Consider the following 20,179-nt stretch of genomic DNA (forward strand, 5'->3'; position numbering starts at 1 on the left):
GGATTTCAACATGAGGCCAATGGTGACTTAAAAACAGTTACAGAGTTTAATGGATGTGATAGGAGAAATGTGACGGTTTTCGTAAGGTGAAGGAGACCAAGGTGCAGCGTGGTAAGTGATCATGTTCAGTATTTATTATAACACAGAACACTAAATCAAAAATAACAAACAACGGAAAAAGAATGTCACGTTCTGCAGGCTATACTGAGCTGTACAAAAACAAGATCCCACACTGAAGGAGGGAAAAAGGGCTGCCTAAGTATGATTCCCAATCAGAGACAACGATAGACAGCTGCCTCTGATTGGAAACCATACTCAGCCAAAACAAAGAAATACAACACATAGAATGCCCACCCCACACCCTGACCTAACAAAATAGAGAAATAAAACGTCTCTCTCAGGTCAGGGCGTGACAGTACCCCCCCCCCCCCCCCCAAAAGGTGCGGACTCCCGGCCGCAAACCTGAGCCTATATGGGAGGGTCCGGGTGGGCATCTACCCATGGTGGCGGCTCCGGTCCCTCTTTTGTGCCACCGGACCGTGGATCGTTGTCGGAGAAACCAGACCGTAGATCATCACCGGAGGCTCTGTGCTGCAGGCCGCCGCTGGAGGCTCTGTGCTGCAGGCCGCCGCTGGAGGCCCTGTGCTGCAGGCCGCCGCTGGAGGCCCTGGGCTGCAGGCCGCCGCTGGAGGCCCTGGGCTGCAGGCCGCCGCTGCAGACCGTCGCTGAAGGTTCCGGACTGGGGACCGTCGCTGGAGGTTCCGGACTGTAGGTCGTCTCGGGAGGTTCCGGACTGTAGGCCGTCGCTGCGGGCTCCATGCCATGGATCATCACTGCAGGCTCCGCGCCATGGATTATCACTGGAGGCTTCGTGCCATGGATCATCCCTACAGGCTCCGGGGCAAGGATCATCCCTACAGGCTTCTTGCCATGGATTATCACTGGAGGCTCCGGGCCATTGATTATCACTGGAGGCTTCGTGCCATGGATCATCACTACAGGCTCCGGGCCATGGATCATCACTGGAGGCTCCGGGCCATGGATCATCACTGGAGGCTTCTTACGTGGAGCCGGAACAGGTCTCACCGGACTGGGGAACTTCGCTGGAGGCTCCGGACTGGGGGACGTCGCCGGAAGCTCTGGACTGGGAACTGTCGCCGGAAGCTCTGGACTGGGAACTGTCGCCGGAAGCTCTGGACTGGGAAGGCACACTGGAGGCCTGATGCGTGGGGCTGGCACAGGTGGCGCCAGACTGGTAACACGCACCTCATGGCGAGTGCGAGGAGCAGGTACAGGGCGTACCAGACTGGCGAGACTCAGTGGAGGCCCGGTGCGTGGAGCAGGCACAGGATATACTGGGCCGTGGAGGCACACTGGAGGTCTCGAGCGTAGAGCTGGCACAACCCGTCCTGGCTGGATGCTTACTTTCGCCCGGCAAATGCGGGGCGCTGGCACAGGAAGCACTGGGCTGTGAATGCGCACTGGCGACACAGTGCGTGGAGCCGGCGCAGGATATCCTGGACCGAGGAGGCGAACTGGAGACCAGGAGCGCTGAGCTGGCACCACCCTTCCTGGCTGAATGCTAACTCTAGCCCTGCAAATGCGGGGCGCTGACACAGAGCGCACCGAGCTGTGAATGCGCACTGGCGACACCGTGCGCATCACCGCATAACACGGTGCTTGCTCAGTCACTCGCTCCCCACGGTAAGCACGGGGAGTTGGCTCAGGTCTCCACCCTGACCTTGCCAATCTCCCCGTGTGCCCCCCCCTAAAATGTTTTTGGGGCTTCCTCTCGTGCTTCCGTCGTTGCCATGCTAGTTCCTCGTCTCGTCACCGCTCTGCTCTCGCTGCCTCCACCTGTTCCCATGGGAGGCGATGCCATCCAACCTGGATCTCCTCCCACGTCCAGGATCCCTTTCCGTCCAGGATGTCTTCCTAGGTCCATTGCTCCGGACCACGCTGCTTTGTCTTTTTGTGGTGGGATCTTCTGTGACGGTTTTCGTAAGGTGAAGGAGACCAAGGTGCAGCGTGGTAAGTGCTCATGTTCAGTATTTATTATAACTCAGAACACTAAATCACAATAACAAACAACGGAAAACGAACGTCACGTTCTGCAGGCTATACTGAGCTGTACAAAAACAAGATCCCACACTGAAGGAGGGAAGAAGGGCTGCCTAAGTATGATTCCCAATCAGAGACAACAATAGACAGCTGCCTCTGATTGGAAACCATACTCAGTCAAAACAAAGAAATACAACACATAGAATGCCCATCCCACACCCTGACCTAACAAAATAGAGAAATAAAACGTCTCTCTCAGGTCAGGGCGTGACAAGAAAACTGAGGATGGATCGGCAACATTGTATTTAGTTCACAATACTAACCTAACTAGAAGGAAGCCTTGTACAGAATACAAATATTCAAAAACATGCATCCTGTTTCCAATAATGCTCTAAAGTAAAACTGCAAAAAATGTGGCAAAGAAATTACCTTTATGTCCTGGATACATCATGTTATCAGTATGCTTGTCATTGGCAAGGACTAGGGAGTTTTTTTTTTTATATAAAAAGAAACGGAATAGAGCTAAGCACAGGCAAAATCCTAGAGGAAAACCTGGTTCAGTCTGCTTTCCAACAGACACTGGGAGATGAATCCACCTTTCAGCAGGACAATAACCTAAAACACAAGGCCAAATATACACTTGAGTTGCTTACCAAGATGACATGGAATGTTCCTGAGTGGCCTAGTTACAGCTTTGACTTACATCAGATTGAAAATGTATGGCAAGATTTGAAAGAGCTTGAAGAATCCAGGTGTGCAAAGCTCTTAGAGACATACCCAGAAAGACTCACAGCTGTAATCACTGCCAAAAGTGATTCTAACTTATTGACTCAGGGGTGTGAATACTTATGTAAATCAGTTATTTCTGTATCTCATTTACAATAAATGTGCAAAAATGTCTAAAGACATGTTTTCACTTTGTCATTATGGGGTATTGTGTGTAGATGATAAAGAAAAATTAATTTATTCCATTTTGAATTCAGGCTGTAACACAACAAAATGTAGAGTAAGTTAAGGGGTATGAATACTTTCTGAAGGCAACAGAACACGGTTCCACAACCGTGATTCACACACGTTTTCCAACAGTTTTACATAGCACCAGGTACATACGTTCAAACTGTACATGGTTGTTTGACATAGCACAAGGTAGTTCAGCAATGCAACACTGTTCCACAACTACTACACAACTACAGACCCCTTTACCTTTTACACGTTTTGTTATGTTACAGCCTTATTCTAAAATGTATTAAGTTGTTTTTACCCCTCGTCAATCTACACACAATACCCCATAATGACAAAGCAAAAACTTTTTTTTATATATCAGATTTACTTAAGTATTCAGACCATTTACTCAGTACTTTTTTGAAGCAGCTTTGGCAGTGATTACAGCCTCGAGTCTTCTTGGGTATGACACTACAAGCTTGGCACACCTGTATTTGGGGGGTTTCTCCCATTCTTCTCTGTAGATCCTCACAAGCTCTGTCAGGATGGAGGGGGAGCGTCGCTGCACAGCTATTTTCAGGTCTCTCCAGAGACGTTAGATCGGGTTCAAGTCCGGGCTCTGGCTGGGCCACTCAAGGACATTCAGAGACTTGTCCCGAAGCCACTCCTGCATTGTCTTGGCTGTGTGCTTGTGATCGTTGTCCTGTTGGAAGGTGAACCTTCGCTGCAATCTGAGGTCCTGAGCGCTCTGGAGCAGGTTTTTATCAAGGATCTCTCTGTACTATGCTCCGTTCATCTTTCCCTCGAACCTGACTAGTCTCCCAGTCCCTGCCACTGAAAAACATCTCGACAGCATTATGTTGCCATCACAGTAGGGATGATGCCAGGTTTCCTCCAGACGTGACGCTTGGCATTCAGGCCAAAGAGTTCAATCTTAGTTTCATCTGACCAGAGAATGTTGTTCCTCATGGTCTGAGAGTCTTTAGGTGCCTTTTGGCAAACTCCAAGTGGGGAGTGGCTTCCGTCTGGCCACTCTACCATAAAGGCCTGACTGGAGGAGTGCTGCAGAGAAGGTTGTCCTTCTGGAAACTTCTCCCATCTCCACAGAGGAACTCTGGAACTCTGTCAGAGTGACCATCAGGTTCTTGATCACCTCCCTGACTAAGGCCCTTCTCCCCCGATTGCTCAGTTTGGCCAGGCGGCCAGCTCTAGGAAGAGTCTTGGTGGTTCCAAACTTCTTCCATTTAAGAATGATGGAGGCCACTGTGTTCTTGGGGACCTTCAATGGTACCCTTCACCGTATCTGTAACTTGACACAATCATGTCTCGGAGCTCTACGGACAATTCCTTTGACCTCATGCCTTGGTTTTTTCTTTGACATGTACTGTCAACTGTGCGACGTTATATAGACAGGTGTTTGCCTTTCCAAATCGTGTCCAATCAATTGAATTTACCACAGGTAGACTCCAATCAAGTTGTAGAAACATCTCAAGGACGATCAATGGAAACAGGATGCGCCTGAGCTCCATTTTGAGTCTCATAGCAAAGGGTCTAATAAGTCACGTATTTCTGTTTTGTTTTTGTTTTTTGCAAACATTTCTAAAAACCTGTTTTCACTTTATCATTATGAGGTATTGTGTGTAGATTGATGAGGATTTTTTTTACTTAATCCATTTTAAAATGAGGCTGTAACGTAACACAGTAACACAATGTGGAAAAGTCAAGGGGTTTGAATACTTTCCGAATGTACTGTATTTCACAAACGTTTTACAACGGTTTCACATAACACAATGGTTGCATTGCACCACATCATGAGAGGATCTAGGCTTGGTCATCCATAATATAAATAGTTTGACAGTCGATTCACGCCTCCAAAGGTGGTCTCAAGTTGAGTTTGTCCAGTTTTTCACATCTGTTGTGTAGGTCTCAATATGCATCAGGAGAAATCTGTGGTGGAAACAACCTGGCTTGGCACCAATGTTCCCTCTAAGCTGCGCACTTGCGCATCCACACACCTCCTCCAGGACTGCCTCGCTGATGCCAGGCCGCGCAGAGACGCAAGAGATTGAACTTCACTGAGTTCGCCCCATTTCTTTGCACTATATACACTACATAAGTATGTAAAAGTATGTAGATATCTGCTCGTCGACCATCTCATTCCAAAATCATGGGCATTAATATGGAGTTAGTCCCCCCTTTGCTGCTATAACAGGCTCCTCTCTTCTGGGAAGGCTTTCTACTAGATGTTGGAACATTGCTGCGGAGATTTGGTTCCATTCAGCCACGAGCATTAGTGAGGTTGGGCGATTAGGCCTGATGCCTGGCTCAGTCGGCTTTTCAATTCATTACAAAGGTGTTTGATGGAGTTGAGGTCAGGGCTCTGTGCAAGCCTGTCAAGTTCTTCCACACCAATCTCAATAAACCATTTCTGTATGTACCTCGCTTTGTGCATGGGGGCCTTGTCATGCTGAATCAGGAAAGGGGCCTTCCCCAAACTGTTGTCACAAAGTTGGAAGCACAGAATCATCTAGAATGTCATTGTATGCTGTAGAGTTAAGATTTCCTTTCACTGGAACTAAGGGGCCTAGCCCGAACCATGAAAAACAGCCCCAGACCATTATTCCTCCTCCAACCAACTTTACAGTTGGCACTATGCATTGGGGCAGGAAACGTTGTCCTGGCATCCACGAAACCCAGATTCGTCCGTTGGACTGCCAGATGGTGAAGCGTGATTCATCACTCCAGAGAACATGTTTCCACTGCTCCAGAGTCTAATTGTGGCGAGCTTTACACTACTCCAGCCAACACTTGGCATTGCGCATGTTGATATTAGGCTTGTATGCGGCTGCTCAGCCATGGAAACCCATTTCATGAAGCTCCCGACAAACAGTTATTGTGCTGATGTTTCTTCCCGAGGCAGTTTGGAACTCGTAGTGAGTGTTGCAACCGAGGACAGACGATTTTCCATTTTACTTTGTAAAGTTGTTTCTTGCATCATACAACACAATACAATGTACTTTACAGTCACATATTTCACCCATAGTGTTACAGACCAAGTAAAACATTTTCATGCAATGTAGGCCTGCATTGAACACCACATATAGGCTACTGTAGGCTATATCATAGAAATCAAAAGCTATTTCCACGTGAAAACTGTATGGGTTTTGCTCTATTGGTTTTGTTGGTAGGGCTACATTATGCTGAAATAGCCACAATAGCCTATTGGCTACTGTCTAAAACTATAATGGCACAGCCTCATTGTTTACTGTAAACGTGCGCCGGAAGTTGCACAAAATTCTCACAACGTTCAAGTTTCCACTCGAAGACCTAAAATTTGCTCAGTGCCCCCAAAAATTAGAGGGAGCATTGCTTGGCACCATCTTGTATTTTCAGTAGTTCAGTGCCCCCCCCCCCGTCCATCCGTCCGCTGCTCCCAATCTTTCACTCTCCTCTCCTGTCCTCCCCTTCTCTACCTCACCTCCCTCTGACTGGTACATTCCAGATCTGCTTCATGTTGTAGTTATGGACCTCTCACATACCGGAACACACACACACACACACACACACACACACACACACACACACACACACACACACACACACACACACACACACACACACACACACACACACACACACACACACACACACTGTGGTATTTGGTTGTTCAGGACTGAGTTTCTGCAAGTTTAAATATTTAGAACCTTGGCTCAGTGCCTGGACTTTAATCTGTGTGTGTGTGTGCGTGCATATCTCTGTGTATTTTTTTAATTTCATTTAACCTTTATTTAACTAGGCAAGTCAGTAAAGAACAAATTCTTATTTACAATGCATGGTACTGGGGCATCCATTTTTGGTACTATAGGAGTGTTGCCATAGAGATTAGGGTGGGGGTCTTAAAAACATTGTTGTTCAGTACATTAGGCCTTGGCGGCTGTCATAGCAACAGTTTTGCTATGTTGAGGGATTATCGGCAAAGGCCAATATCGGCCTGATACTCTATCTGTATTCCCAGTCATGTGAAATCGATAGGTTAAGGCCCAATAAACTGTGTAACTGTTTTAAAGTCACCATTGGCCTCATGGTGAAATCCCTGTTCAGTTTTCTTCCTCTCCTGCAACTGAGTTAGGAAGGACACCTGTATCTTTGTCGTTACTGGGTGCATCCGAAGTGTAATTAATAATTTCACCATGCTCAAAGGGATATTTAATGTCTGCAATTTTGTATTATTATATATATATTTTTACCCATCTACAATAGGTGCCCTTCTTTGTGAGGCATTGGAAAACCTCCCTGGTCTTTGTGTGGTACAGAGATGAGTAGTCATAAACAAATTATGTTAAACACTATTATGGCACACAGAGTGAGTCCATGCAACTTATTATGTGACTTGTTCAGCACATTTTTACTCTTGAACTTAATTAGGCTTGCCATAACAAATGGGTTGAATACTTATACTTACTTATTTCAGCTTTACATTTTTTATTCATTTGTAAACATTTCTAAAAACTCAATTCCACTTTGACATTATGGGGTATTGTGTGTAGGCCGGTGACACAAAATCAAAATTTCATCAATAAAAAATAAATAAAACAATTGTTTTCCTGATCACAGGAAATGACTAATAATACTACTTTCGTAATCATCCATGATCACAAATCATGACATTACATTGCTCCCATTTGCATTGAGTAGATTGAGTGATACTTACTATATTTGTTGATCAGTGGGCTAATTTATTTTACCTTATTTAACTTGGCAAGTCAGTTAAGAACAAATTCTTATTTTCAATGATGGCCTAGGAACGAACAGTGGGTTAACTGCCTTGTTCAGGCAGAACAACAGATTTTTACCTTGTCGGCTCGGGGATTTTGGTTACTAGTCCAACGCTCTAACCACTAGGCTACCTGCCGCACCAAATGGAAGGCATCTGTCATCTGTAGCACCATAGACTCTACTGATCAGCCAAAACAAGCTCAATAATCAATGCGTGCACACACCCCTATTGATTATGCATTCACCTGTATTGTGAGTAGGCCTATGCCATCTTAATTTACCCAGTAATTTACCAAGACATTTACCATTAAAATAAAATTATTACCATTATGTTATTATGTAGTTACATTGTTAAAAACAGTTATATTTATTGTTTGATTTTCTAATGTATGTATTATAATGCATACATGGCTGTTTCTGGGAAATGTAGTCATAAAACTGTTCTCATTTAATGATATTGAATATCTGCAAAAATATTGTCCATCGGTCTCTTTGACCCCTAAAAATCAGTATTGGCATCAGCCTTAAATGATACATATTGGTCGTTCTCTAGCTCCTGGTGTTCTGAGCCCCTGGTGTTCTGAGCCCCTGGTGTTCTGAGCCCCTGGTGTTCTGAGCCCCTGGTGTTCTGGGCTCCTGGGGTTCTGAGCTCCTGGTGTTCTGAGCCCCTGGTGTTCTGAGCCCCTGGTGTTCTGGGCTCCTGGTGTTCTGAGCTCCTGGTGTTCTGAGCGCCTGGTGTTCTGGGCTCCTGGTGTTCTGGGCTCCTGGTGTTCTGAGCTCCTGGTGTTCTGGGCTCCTGGTGTTCTGGTGTGTTTGTAGAAGGAAGTGGTGTGTGTGTGTGTGTGTGTACAGGATGTTTCTACCCTGAATGCCAGACAGGGACTCTTTTATAAAAAAACTGGTGTGGAGAAGAGAGGAGCAAAGCTCCCCTGATTCTTGTTAGCCTCTTTGTGGTGTGTGTGGTGTGTGTGTGTGTGTGTGTGTGTGTGTGTGTGTCAAAACAAAAGTAAGAACAGGGAGTAGCATTTGTGACTCCCTTCTTTCTCCCTCTCTTTCCATTTCTCCTTCCCTCTGGGGCCTCTCTGCCCATTCGGTGGAAAACCGAGGGGGGAATTTTTTGCGGGAAGCGAGGGGAAGTGAGTCATCACGGCTCATACCCTGTATGTGTGTGTGTGTCTAACAGCCAGGAGCAGACTGTGTGCACATGTGTCACAGACCCCGTCTGTACCCAATCAGAGCCCGTCTAACTTTCTGTACTCAGTTCAATTCTATAAAACTTTCTTCATCCATCAAATGTGCTGGACATAAATACAAATTTAGATGCATTGCATACATATAGACATACAATATTTAACATTCATATAGGCTACACACTAGTAGACAATTTTGAAGCAGTGAAAATATAATGGGCAGTTCTGTCAGATGGCACAGTAGCGCAAACAGTACTAAGATGAAAGCCTCACAGGCAGTGGTTGAAAAAGTACCCAATTGTCAACAACAACAAAAAGTTAAGATACTTAATAGAAAATGACTCACCCAGGAAAATACTAATAGATTAAAAGTCTAAATCTATTCCATTTTAAATATAGTTACATTTTAAAAGTACATGTAATTGCTAAAATATACTTAAGTATCAAAAGTAACAGTATAAATAATTTCAAATTAATTTAAGCAAACCAGATGGCACAATTTTACAAACGAATGTAACGGCTATCGTAGAGAGGGGACCAAAGCGCAGCGTGTTGAGTGCACATGATGATAATTTTATTATAACTCAAAATACAGAAGCAAAATAACAGAGAAAAAAACGACAGCGCACAGTTCTGTCAGGTACAGAGACTAAACAGAAAACAACTGCCCACAAACAGGTGAAAAAAACCCTACTTAAGTATGATCTCAAATTAGAGACAACGAGGACCAGCTGGCTCCAATTGGAGATCATCCCAAAAAACAACAGAAATAGAAACGTAGAACTTAAACATAGAAATACAAAACATAGAAAAACACAAAACATCCCCTGTCATGCCCTGACCTACTCTACCATAGAAAATCACATCTTACTATGGTCAGGACGTGACAGTACCCCCCCCAAAGGTGCTAACTCCGAATGCCACTAAAACAAACACAAACAAAAGGGAGGGTTGGGTGGGTAACTCCTATCTATGGCGGCCCTAGTGCAGTCCACATAACCTCATCCGCCAGCAGAGGAGGCGGCTCCGGTTTGGGGCGTAACCCCCGCTCCACCCGCTGATCCCTATGCTTTAGTACTACCGGACCGTGGATCATCGCTGGAGGTTCTGGGCTGCAGGCTGTCTCAGGAGGTTCAATACTGAGGAGCGTCGCTGGAGGCTCCGGGCTGGGGAGCGTCGCTGGAGGCTCCGGGCTGGGGAGCGTCGCTGGAGGCTCCGGACTGGGCAGGCGCACTGAAGGCCTAGTGCGTGGAGCCGGGACAGGTGGCACCAGACTGGTGACACGCATTTCAGGGCGAATGCGAGGAGCAGGCACAGGATGTACCGGGCTGTTGAGACGTACTGGAGACCTGGTGTGTATAGCAGGTATCACTTGTTCCGGAACTTCCACACACTTCTCAGGACGAATACGGGGAGCTGACTCAGGTGGCACCAAACTGACGACACGTTCCTTTGGGAAAAACTCGTGCGTCCTCCACCAACTCAATAACTCTCCCATTTCTCCCTTCTCCAAATTCTCCCTCTTCTCCCAGATTGGCTCTGGTTTGCTCCTCGGCTCCGCCAACTGCTCCGTGTGCCCCCCCCAAAAAATGTCTTTGGGTTTCTGTAGCCTCTCATGCCTCCCCGGCAGGCTTCTATATCTGTCCAGTACTTGGCCCCAAGTCCAGTTTACCCTCTCTAGCCTCTCCTCCATAGACCAGGTATCCATCTCCTCCCGAGCACGCTGCTTGATCCAGTTGTGGTGGGCAGTTCTGTAACAGCTATTGTAGAGAGGGGAACAAAGCGCAGCGTGTTGAGTGCTCATGATGATAATTTTATTATAACTCAAAATACTGAAGCAAAATAACAAAGAGGAAAAAAACAACAGCGCACAGTTCTGTCAGGTACAGAGACTAAACAGAAAATAACTGGTGTTTTTTTTCTTCTCACAAACACAGGTGTGAAAAACCCTACTTAAGTATGATCTCCAATTAGAGACAACGAGGACCAGCTGGCTCCAATTGGAGATCACCCCAAAAAACAACAACATAGAAATAGAAACATAGAACTTAAACATAGAAATACAAAACATAGAAAAACACAAAACACCCCCTGTCATGCCCTGACCTACTCTACCATAGAAAATCACATCTTACTATGGTCAGGACGTGACAACGAAGCATTTGTGTTTAGTGAGTCCGCCAGATCAGAGGCAGTAGGGATGACTAGGGATGTTCTCTTGTTAAGTGTGTGAATTTGACAATTTTTCTGTCCTGCTAAGCATTCAAAATGTAACAAGTACTTTTGGGTGTCAGGAAAAATGTATGGAGTAAAAAGTACATTATTTTCTTTAGGAATGTAGTGGAATAAATGTTGTCAAAAATATACATAGTTAACTAAAGTACAGAGACCCCATAAAGCAACTTAACTAGTACTTTAAAGTATTTTTACTTAAGTACTTTACACCACTGCTCACAGAGAGAGATAGCATCAGAAATAACACAATTACCACGAAAACAACACATTAACTATCAGTACTAGGCTATAATGACACCATTAGGATATGATGTTGTGTTATGTAAGACAGGGTAGGGTCGGGGTCTATCACTCAGACCTTTTTTAGACCGACAGGAGAGGACCTGAATAGATGGCCTCAGACACACACACACACACACACACACACACACACACACACACACACACACACACACACACACACACACACACACACACACACACACACACACACACACACACAATGTTTGTTTTACTATCCTTGTGGGGACCAAACAATGCATTCCCATTCATAATCCTAATTTCCTTTAACCCCTAACCCTCAACCTAACCTTAACTCCAAACCCCTAACCATAAACCAACCCTAACTCCTAACCCTAAAACGAACCCCTAACCCTCATTCTGACCCCATACCTAAGCCTAAAATAGCCTTTTTCCTTGTGGGAACTGGTGAAATGTACCCACTTGATCCGAATTTTGTTCCCCACAAGGATAGTAAAACCAAAACACACACACACAAGGGGAGGATGTGAATAGTACACAACTGTGAGTGTTCCCTCTGTGGACTCTGGCCACAGGAAAGCAGGAGAGGGAAAGAGAGAAGAGACCTACACATTTCTTCTCTGAGAGCAGAGGAAAGGAAAGGGAAAGAGAGGAAGATGAGGGGATGTGCACAGACAGGCAGGCAGAGGTGTGAAAGGCATGACTGGTAGTCAATTTGATTGTCTCTCTCCTGCTCTCCCCTAGAGACAACTGAAGGTTCTCTGGACCTGTCTACACACGTTCCCACAAAACCACACCAGACACACACATTCGTCGCTCCCACACAGCCACACCAGACACACACACTCGTCGCTCACACACAGCCACACCAGACACACACACTCGTCGCTCACACACAGCCACACCAGACACATTTCAGTCAGTCATTTAGCAGACGCTCTTATCCAGAGCAACTTACAGTAGTGAATGCATACATTTCATACATTATATATATATTTTTTCGTACTGGCCCCCCATGGGAATCAAACCCACAACCCTGGCATTGCAAACACCATGCTGGCGTTGCAAACACCATGCCCTACCAACTGAGCCACAGGGAAGAGCACACTCGTCGCTCCCACACAGCCACACCAGACACACACACTCGTCGCTCACACACAGCCACACCAGACACACACACTCGTCGCTCACACACAGCCACACCAGACACACACACTCGTCACTCACACACAGCCACACCAGACACACACACTCGTCGCTCACACACAGCCACACCAGACACACACACTCGTCGCTCACACACAGCCACATAGACACACAGGACTCTAGTATAGGCCTCCCGTTTTCTAACCCCATCCCTAGTTCCTCTACACCTCCCTCTCTTTACACGTATTCTACCATTACAATTCTCCCAATTCTGAATGACTTTCCTACCTCTTTCGTAACTTATTATTCACTCTTTCACAATTAACCCTCTCTTTTCTCTACGCTCTGCATCCTCCACTTTGACCACTGTTCCGTCTTCTATATTGCCATTCCCTCTGAGCTGCCTGTCCCTCTCACCCAATCTCTCCTCCATCTATCTACAGTCTGCAGCTGTTTCATTCTGTAAGGCCACATTAGCAACATAATAAATACAGGATATCACAAGTAAACACTTCCAAGAGTTGTTGTTATGCTTGTGTATGTTTGTGTGTATCAGTGTGCTAAACAGACTCTTCACCCTGCCTCCGACAGGTAGATTGATGACATCCTGGCTTTAGCTGCCTGCCAAGGTCAACTCCAGAGTCCTCTAGTGGGAGAGAGCAAGAGAGGAGAGAAGGGAATGAGGGAGGGAGATGATTGGGAGAGGGGGGCAAGGGGATAGGAGAGGGGAGGAAAAGGGGGGTAAGAGGGGAGGAGAGGGAAGGGAGGGGAAGAGAGGGGAGGGGAAGAGAGGCGAGCGGGGAGGAGGGGGAGGAGAGGAGAGGGGGCGAGTGGGGAGGAGAGGGGGAGGAGAGGAGAGGGAGGCGAGAGGAAAGGAGAAGGGGGGAGAAGAGGAGGGGGGCAAGGGGATAGGAGAGGGGGTGAGAGGAAAGGAGAAGAGGGAGGAGAGGAGAGGGGGGATGTGAGGGGGGGCGAGAGGGGGACGAGAGGAGATGGGGCGAGAGGGGGAGGAGTGGGGGGCGAGAGGGGGACGAGAGGAGATGGGGGGCGAGAGGGGGAGGAGTGGGGGCAAGAGGGGGACGAGAGGAGATGGGGGCGAGAGGGGGACGAGAGGAGATGGGGGCGAGAGGGGGAGGAGTGGGGGGCGAGAGGGGGACGAGAGGAGATGGAGGCGAGGGGGAGGAGTGGGGGGCGAGGGGGAGGAGTGGGGGGCGAGAGAGGGACGAGAGGAGATGGGGGAGGAGTGGGGGCGAGAGGAGAGGGAGGAGTGTGGGGCGAGAGGGGGATGAGAGGAGAGGGGCCGAGAGGGGGAGGAGTGGGGTCGAGAGAGGGACGAGAGGAGATGTGGGGACGAGAGGGGAATGAGAGGAGAGAGGGGCCTTTGTCTCCTGTCCCCCCAGACTTGCTCTCTCTCTCTGGGGCGGGTCCTAGATAGGTGGATCCTACTCCTTAAGGCGTCGCCTAGGCGAACAAGTGTGCTAGCGTACTCCCTTAAAAGACCTTCTTTTGAAAAATAGAAAAATAGTACTGTTTGTTTATTATGAGACGCCTTAGCCAGTATACACTTCCTCAAATTAGTCATAATTAATCTAAGATAATTCAAGAAATCTGTCATAAATGTTTACATTTTTGCCAAGGAGATCTTAGCCGCGCAATTTTACATCTAACTAAGATTTTGTGTGCAGTATTCCTCAATGAAAAAATGTGCACGAAAACGACTTGTCTCTCGTTGAATGACAAAGACTTTATTGAAGAAGCCCTACTGTTGACCAATCACCGACGAAGTGGCGTAGATTTCGGCTATCAACTTCGGCTTTTTTGGGGTGTGCCCGAAACAAAAACGTCTCAAAATGTCATCATAATATATGCACAAACTCTTCCGAACTGTTTCGGCTGGGAAGCATGCAGACAACTTTATCTTCTCCGTAAACACTCCAGACCCCTCTTCTCCCTTCTTCCCCTACTCCTTTCTTCCTCAGTTTTCTCCATACCTATCCCTCTGCATATACTAGACCCCTGTCCTCCCGTCTCCATCTATTCTCTCCATTCCTCTTCCATCCCTCTGTCAACACCCGCTTCTCTCCCTTACTCTCTCCTTACTCCCTTAGCCTTCTCCTTCACATCCCCCCCTCCTCGTCTTTTCCCCCCATCTCTTAACTTTCTGAGGGAACACTCAGCGACTCATTGCTGAGAGTAGATGTGCCTTCTCTTCTTTGTTGATTTAGAGCGTCTCTACAGTATATCAACAAACTTCCTTGCTCTGTTACACACACACACACACACACACACACACACACACACACACACACACACACACACACACACACACACACACACACACACACACACACACACACACACACACACACACACACACACACATACACGCATACATAGGATGCTCCTCAGAGGAGGAAGGGAAGGACCATCCTCCTCAGTGAATAACATTAAAAGTGATCCTTTTTAGATAAAACTGTACTAAATATATTCACGTGTCACCAAATAATTTATTAAGACACTGTTTTGCAATGAAGATCTACAGTAGCCTCAACAGCACTCTGGTGTAGCCTGAGGACAGCTAACTTCCGTCCTCCTCTGGGTACATTGACTTCAATACAAAACCTAGGAGGCTCATGGTTCTCACCCCCTTCCATAGACTTAGACAGTAATTATGACAACTTCCAGAACACATACTCCAACCTATCAGAGCTCTTGCAGCATGAACTGACATGTTGTCCACCCAATCAAACGATCAGAGAATTAATCTAGTACTGAAAGCATAAGCTACAGCTAGCTAGCACTGCAGTACATAAAATGTGGTGAGTAGTTGACTCAAAGAGAGAGAAAGGCAGTAGTTTAACAGTTTTGAACAAATTCATTTTTTTTTTAATTAAGGAGTAGCAAGAGAAGGAGAAAGAGAGAGAGAGCTCTATTTAGTTGTATACATTTTTTCACTTTCACTTAGCTAGCGAATACAGCTAGCTAGTTTAGCCTACTCAAACAGAGAGGGATGCTATGTTAGCTAGCTGACTATGGCTATCCAACACTGGAATTCTTCAAAGTCAAGGTAAGCTTTTGATTTTAATAATTTATTGCCACCGGGCCCGCTGGTGTAACTGCTAAACTGCTTGCTGCTGACTGTACACTATACTACATGATAGTAGCGGGTTTACTAACGTGTTAGTTCTAGTAGCTATGTTGACTATAACGTTAGCTAATATGGTGACAGCGAGGTAGGCTGTGTGTAGCAGTTAGCGGTTTTGATATAAAGGTTTGGTTTGTAAAGTTTTTTTCGCCTCGTCACAGACAGCTGATGTGTTGTGCACTGAAGTCCACAAACGAAGGGAAAAGGTGAGAGGTGGAGAGCGCGTAGATGCGAGAAGTAATTATACAACAAAGGGATCATGCTGTTTGTATGTGGCTGCTATGAAAGTGAAGGAAACGTAACGAAATGGTGATAAACATACCTGAATTTGTCCAATAGAAACACGTTTGCAACTGTTTGGACTAATGATTACACCGTAGATCAGCTAGATGCAGGCAAGAGTGTGCAAGGTGGTATTGAATGTGTCACTGTCTTTCACCTTGATTACTCAAATGTCTCTCGACCTGCGCACCTACGTTGTAAACGTTCATTCATAGGCCAGGTTAGGGTGTAGCAACCTCATGATGGGTACAGGGAAAATGTGAGTATCATGTAGTAGCCTAAACCTATCACAGTTACATTGAGCTGAGTGAATGGAATATGAATGACAGTCATCCAATATGCTGTAATAGAAATAAGGCCATGCTCATAAAAACAATTATTGCCCTCCCTCATCTTAAATGTCACAACTGTCACTGATAAACATACGTACACACATTTCACTAATTATAGTTCCCAGGCAGGGAACGAGAGGGAGACATGAGAGAACAGTGAGTACGGGGGGCAGCATTAGAACATATGGCTAGCTAATGGTGTTTACATTAGAAAGACTGGCAGAAAGGCTGTACTTTCCTCAGCTCTACTGGTGTGTGTGTGCTCTCATGTACTTTCCTTTCTTCAGCTCTACTGGTGTGTGTGTGCTCTCATGTACTTTCCTTTCCTCAGCTCTACTGGTGTGTGTGTGTTCTCATGTACTTTCCTTTCCTCAGCTCTACTGGTGTGTGTGTGCTCTCATGTACTTTCCTTTCTTCAGCTCTAGTGGAGTGTGTGTGTTCTCATGTACTTTCCTTTCTTCAGCTCTAGTGGAGTGTGTGTGTTCTCATGTACTTTCCTTTCTTCAGCTCTACTGGAGTGTGTGTGTTCTCATGTACTTTCCTTTCTTCAGCTCTAGTGGAGTGTGAAAGCTAAATGGGAAGGTGTCGGACCAGAAGCAATAGGATTTAACTAATGGACACTGCTGTTGGGGGAGAGGAGAGTGCACTGCATGCTGTCTTTATCTGTAACACTGATATCTATGTGTTAAAGTAACACACTAATTATTTAGCTGTCATCTCTGGCCATTTGTCTTTGAGTTATACAGGGTTCATATGATCAGACTTTTAAAATTGGGTTTTCCAGGCCTGGAAAAGTTTTTGAAAATTATAAAAAAAAAACAAAGTTTTGGAAAAGTCATGGAAATGTATTTAATCATTTCAGTTAATGTAATTTATTTCGGCAAAGATTAAAAATATTTAATGAGTCAAATAAAAATCAACATATCAGACATGATCGGAATGACCCTTTAGCGCGTCGGTGCACATCACCTGCAAGTGTGTGACGAGTGGACAATTGCTCAAGGATAGATGAGATACAGTCGACATTACAGCAGCAGGTAGGCATAGCCTATAAAATATGATTGAGAACAGACTAATAACTAGGTAGCCAATTCAAAACATATCTTGTACCCTCTTAACGGTTTAGCTATTGTTTTCATCATGTCCCCAAAAACTTTCTCCCGAAACTCACAAATAAGGACATACAAAGTTGATTTACTTTTTTTCAACGATTCATATGATTTATATAAACGATTATTTTTGACGAAACGAACGATTCACTTCACTATTGAATTAGTTGGGATTCGTTTCAATCGTGATTAATCGACTCATATGAATCAAAATAATTTGTGTATCGCAAACACACATTTTAGGAAAAAAGATTAGATGTAGCCTTTCTTTTGCATTATGTGGCTTCAAAACTTGTTTTGTAGATACTTTCAGTTGAGTTGGGCATCCAATGTAATGGACATTGCAACTCAATAGATACTAGTCAGCCTGCAACGTATACACTTCTAATGTAATGATATCGTTAGAAGTATCGGAGTCAGGCGCAGGACACAGGGATGAGTGCAAACAAAAACGTGTTTACTCAAAACCACAATAAAACGTCTCCTACAGCAATAATACATGGTTGGGAGAAACACCAACAACCACAAAACAGGAAACAATCACAGACAAGACAAACAGGGAAGCCAGAGGGTTAAATAATGAACATAATCAGGGAATCATAAACAGGTGTGTACAATTAAGACAAAACCAAACGAACAGGGAAACATAGATCGGTGGTGACTAGTAAGCCGGTGACGTCGCCCGCCGAACGTCGCCCGAACAAGGAGAGGGGCCGACTTCGGCGGAAGTCGTGACATCTAAGGTAGTTAAGATTTTAAAAATGACTTAACTATAAAGGGTACATTTCCTGATTAATATTTGTGGACTTGCTTCAGCAGAATAAAAAATATTTGTAGACTACCATAGCCATTTGATCTTTGAAATTATTTCAAAAGGCATAAAATGTATTAGGTTGCAATGTTTTACATCAATGGGTCAACCATCTTCAAGGAGAGCTAATGGGTGTGCAGGCTTTTGTTCCAGTCCCCCTCTAACTAACCACATTTTAGAAATGAGCTGCTCAATCGGACCTTGATAAACTGGCTCTGATGTGTTTCATCAGGGCTTGATCAAAATCCGGCATACCCCTGAACTGTAGCTCTCCTGGCTGAGGGTTGACCATACGTGTTTTATACAGATGTCTGACATCTTTGTTCATTGTGGGGGTTAGGTGCCTTGCAGAACGACAGGAGATGGTACATGGGATCAGAGAGCAGCCTCCCAGTGTCGATACAACACTACGCTTACTTTTTTATACACGCACATAGAGACGCCGCCAATTGTTGTTCATGGAAATTTGGTGAAACGTCATGAAATTCCATCTGTGAAAATGTGTATGAACCCTGGTTATAGGAAGAGCCTTAGAGATGAATGAAATCTCTGAGGGAGAGCCTAGAAAACCTACAGTCATTTCATACTAAGTTAGTGAGGGTGAAGAAAAGGTGTTGTAGCTCAATCCCTTGGTCTGATCAACTGGTTGGTCCCCTGTGTTGGTTCATAATTGCTAGGCTAACTTAGAAATAGATATTATAGTAATTTTCATATAACTTGGCAAGTCAGCATAGAACAATTTCTTATTTACAATGACGGCCTACCCCGGTGACACTGGGCCATTGTGCGCCGCCCTATGGGACTCCCAATCACAGATGGATGTGATACAGCCTGGATTTGAACCAGGGACTGTAGTGACACCTCTTGTACTGAGATGCAGTGCATTAGACCGCTGCGCCACTCAGGAGCCCAAATGGAATGTAGTAGTTCTGGGAGATACATAAATACATGTCATTCATTCATTCATTGAGTTTTGGTCCCCTTGGTCTGGTCAGTACCCTGCATTACTGCTTTGAGAGAATGTGCATTTCTGTAATCAGGTCCCATGAGACCGTCTGGTGCCACTCAGACCTGTGAGTGAGTATGTGTGTGTGGTCACATGCTCACATGCTACTTTGTGTATTGTGTGTTTGCGGCTGGCCGCATGTGTTCAGGAGGGAGAAGGTGTTATACTGTACCGCTGGCCTCTTTCTTCACATCTCTATCGCTTTCTCACCTCTGTCTCTCTCTACTCTCTCTACTCTCGCTCTCAATTCAATTCAAAGGAGCTTTATTGGCATGTGAAACATTATGTTTGCAAGCAAAATAAACAATAGCCACAAGTCAGAAGAAACAAAAAACAACATAAACAATAAAACATGAACAGTAAACATTGCATTCATGAAGGTTTCAAAAGGATAAAGACATTTCAGATATGTATAGTGTTTTTAACAAGGTGCAGATAGTTGTAGTATGAATAGTAGGGGAAGATAAGTAAACAGAAATTATATTTGTTGTATTTACAATGTTGTTTGTGCTCCACTGGTTTCCCTGGTTTTTTTCTCTCTCTCTCTCTCTGGTTCTCCTCTTGCTTTCCTTCATTCTTTCTCTCAGCCTTTCTCTACAGTATCTCTTTCACTTTAAAGAATGCATTTCTCTCAGCCTTTCTCTACAGTATCTCTTTCACTTTAAAGAAAGGATCGAAGGAAAAGGAGGATCCATTGACAACGCAGGGCGGCAATGAGTTACCTGACTCAGTACTATTTCAATGACTGGCTACTGCTGCCCCCTTCTGGCCAAACTGAGACACAGCAAAACTAGAGGCCAGAACAGAGAGAGGGCTTTTCAACTGATGTCTAGAATCATACGTGATTATGTTTCTATGTGACTAGTTCAGTGTTTTCAGTATG

General features: G+C 45.3%; 1 protein-coding gene across 1 annotated transcript in view; it reads left to right on the forward strand.

The window, feature by feature from the left end:
• The window catches only part of LOC106613076 (transmembrane protein 150A), a 95,315-nt gene that overhangs the window by 70,769 nt on the left and 4,367 nt on the right, over positions 1 to 20,179 (forward strand). The window lies entirely within an intron of this gene.

Source organism: Salmo salar, chromosome 01 (assembly GCF_965601325.2).
Source record: "Salmo salar chromosome 01, fSalSal1, whole genome shotgun sequence".
NCBI classification, from domain to species: Eukaryota; Metazoa; Chordata; class Actinopteri; order Salmoniformes; family Salmonidae; genus Salmo; species Salmo salar.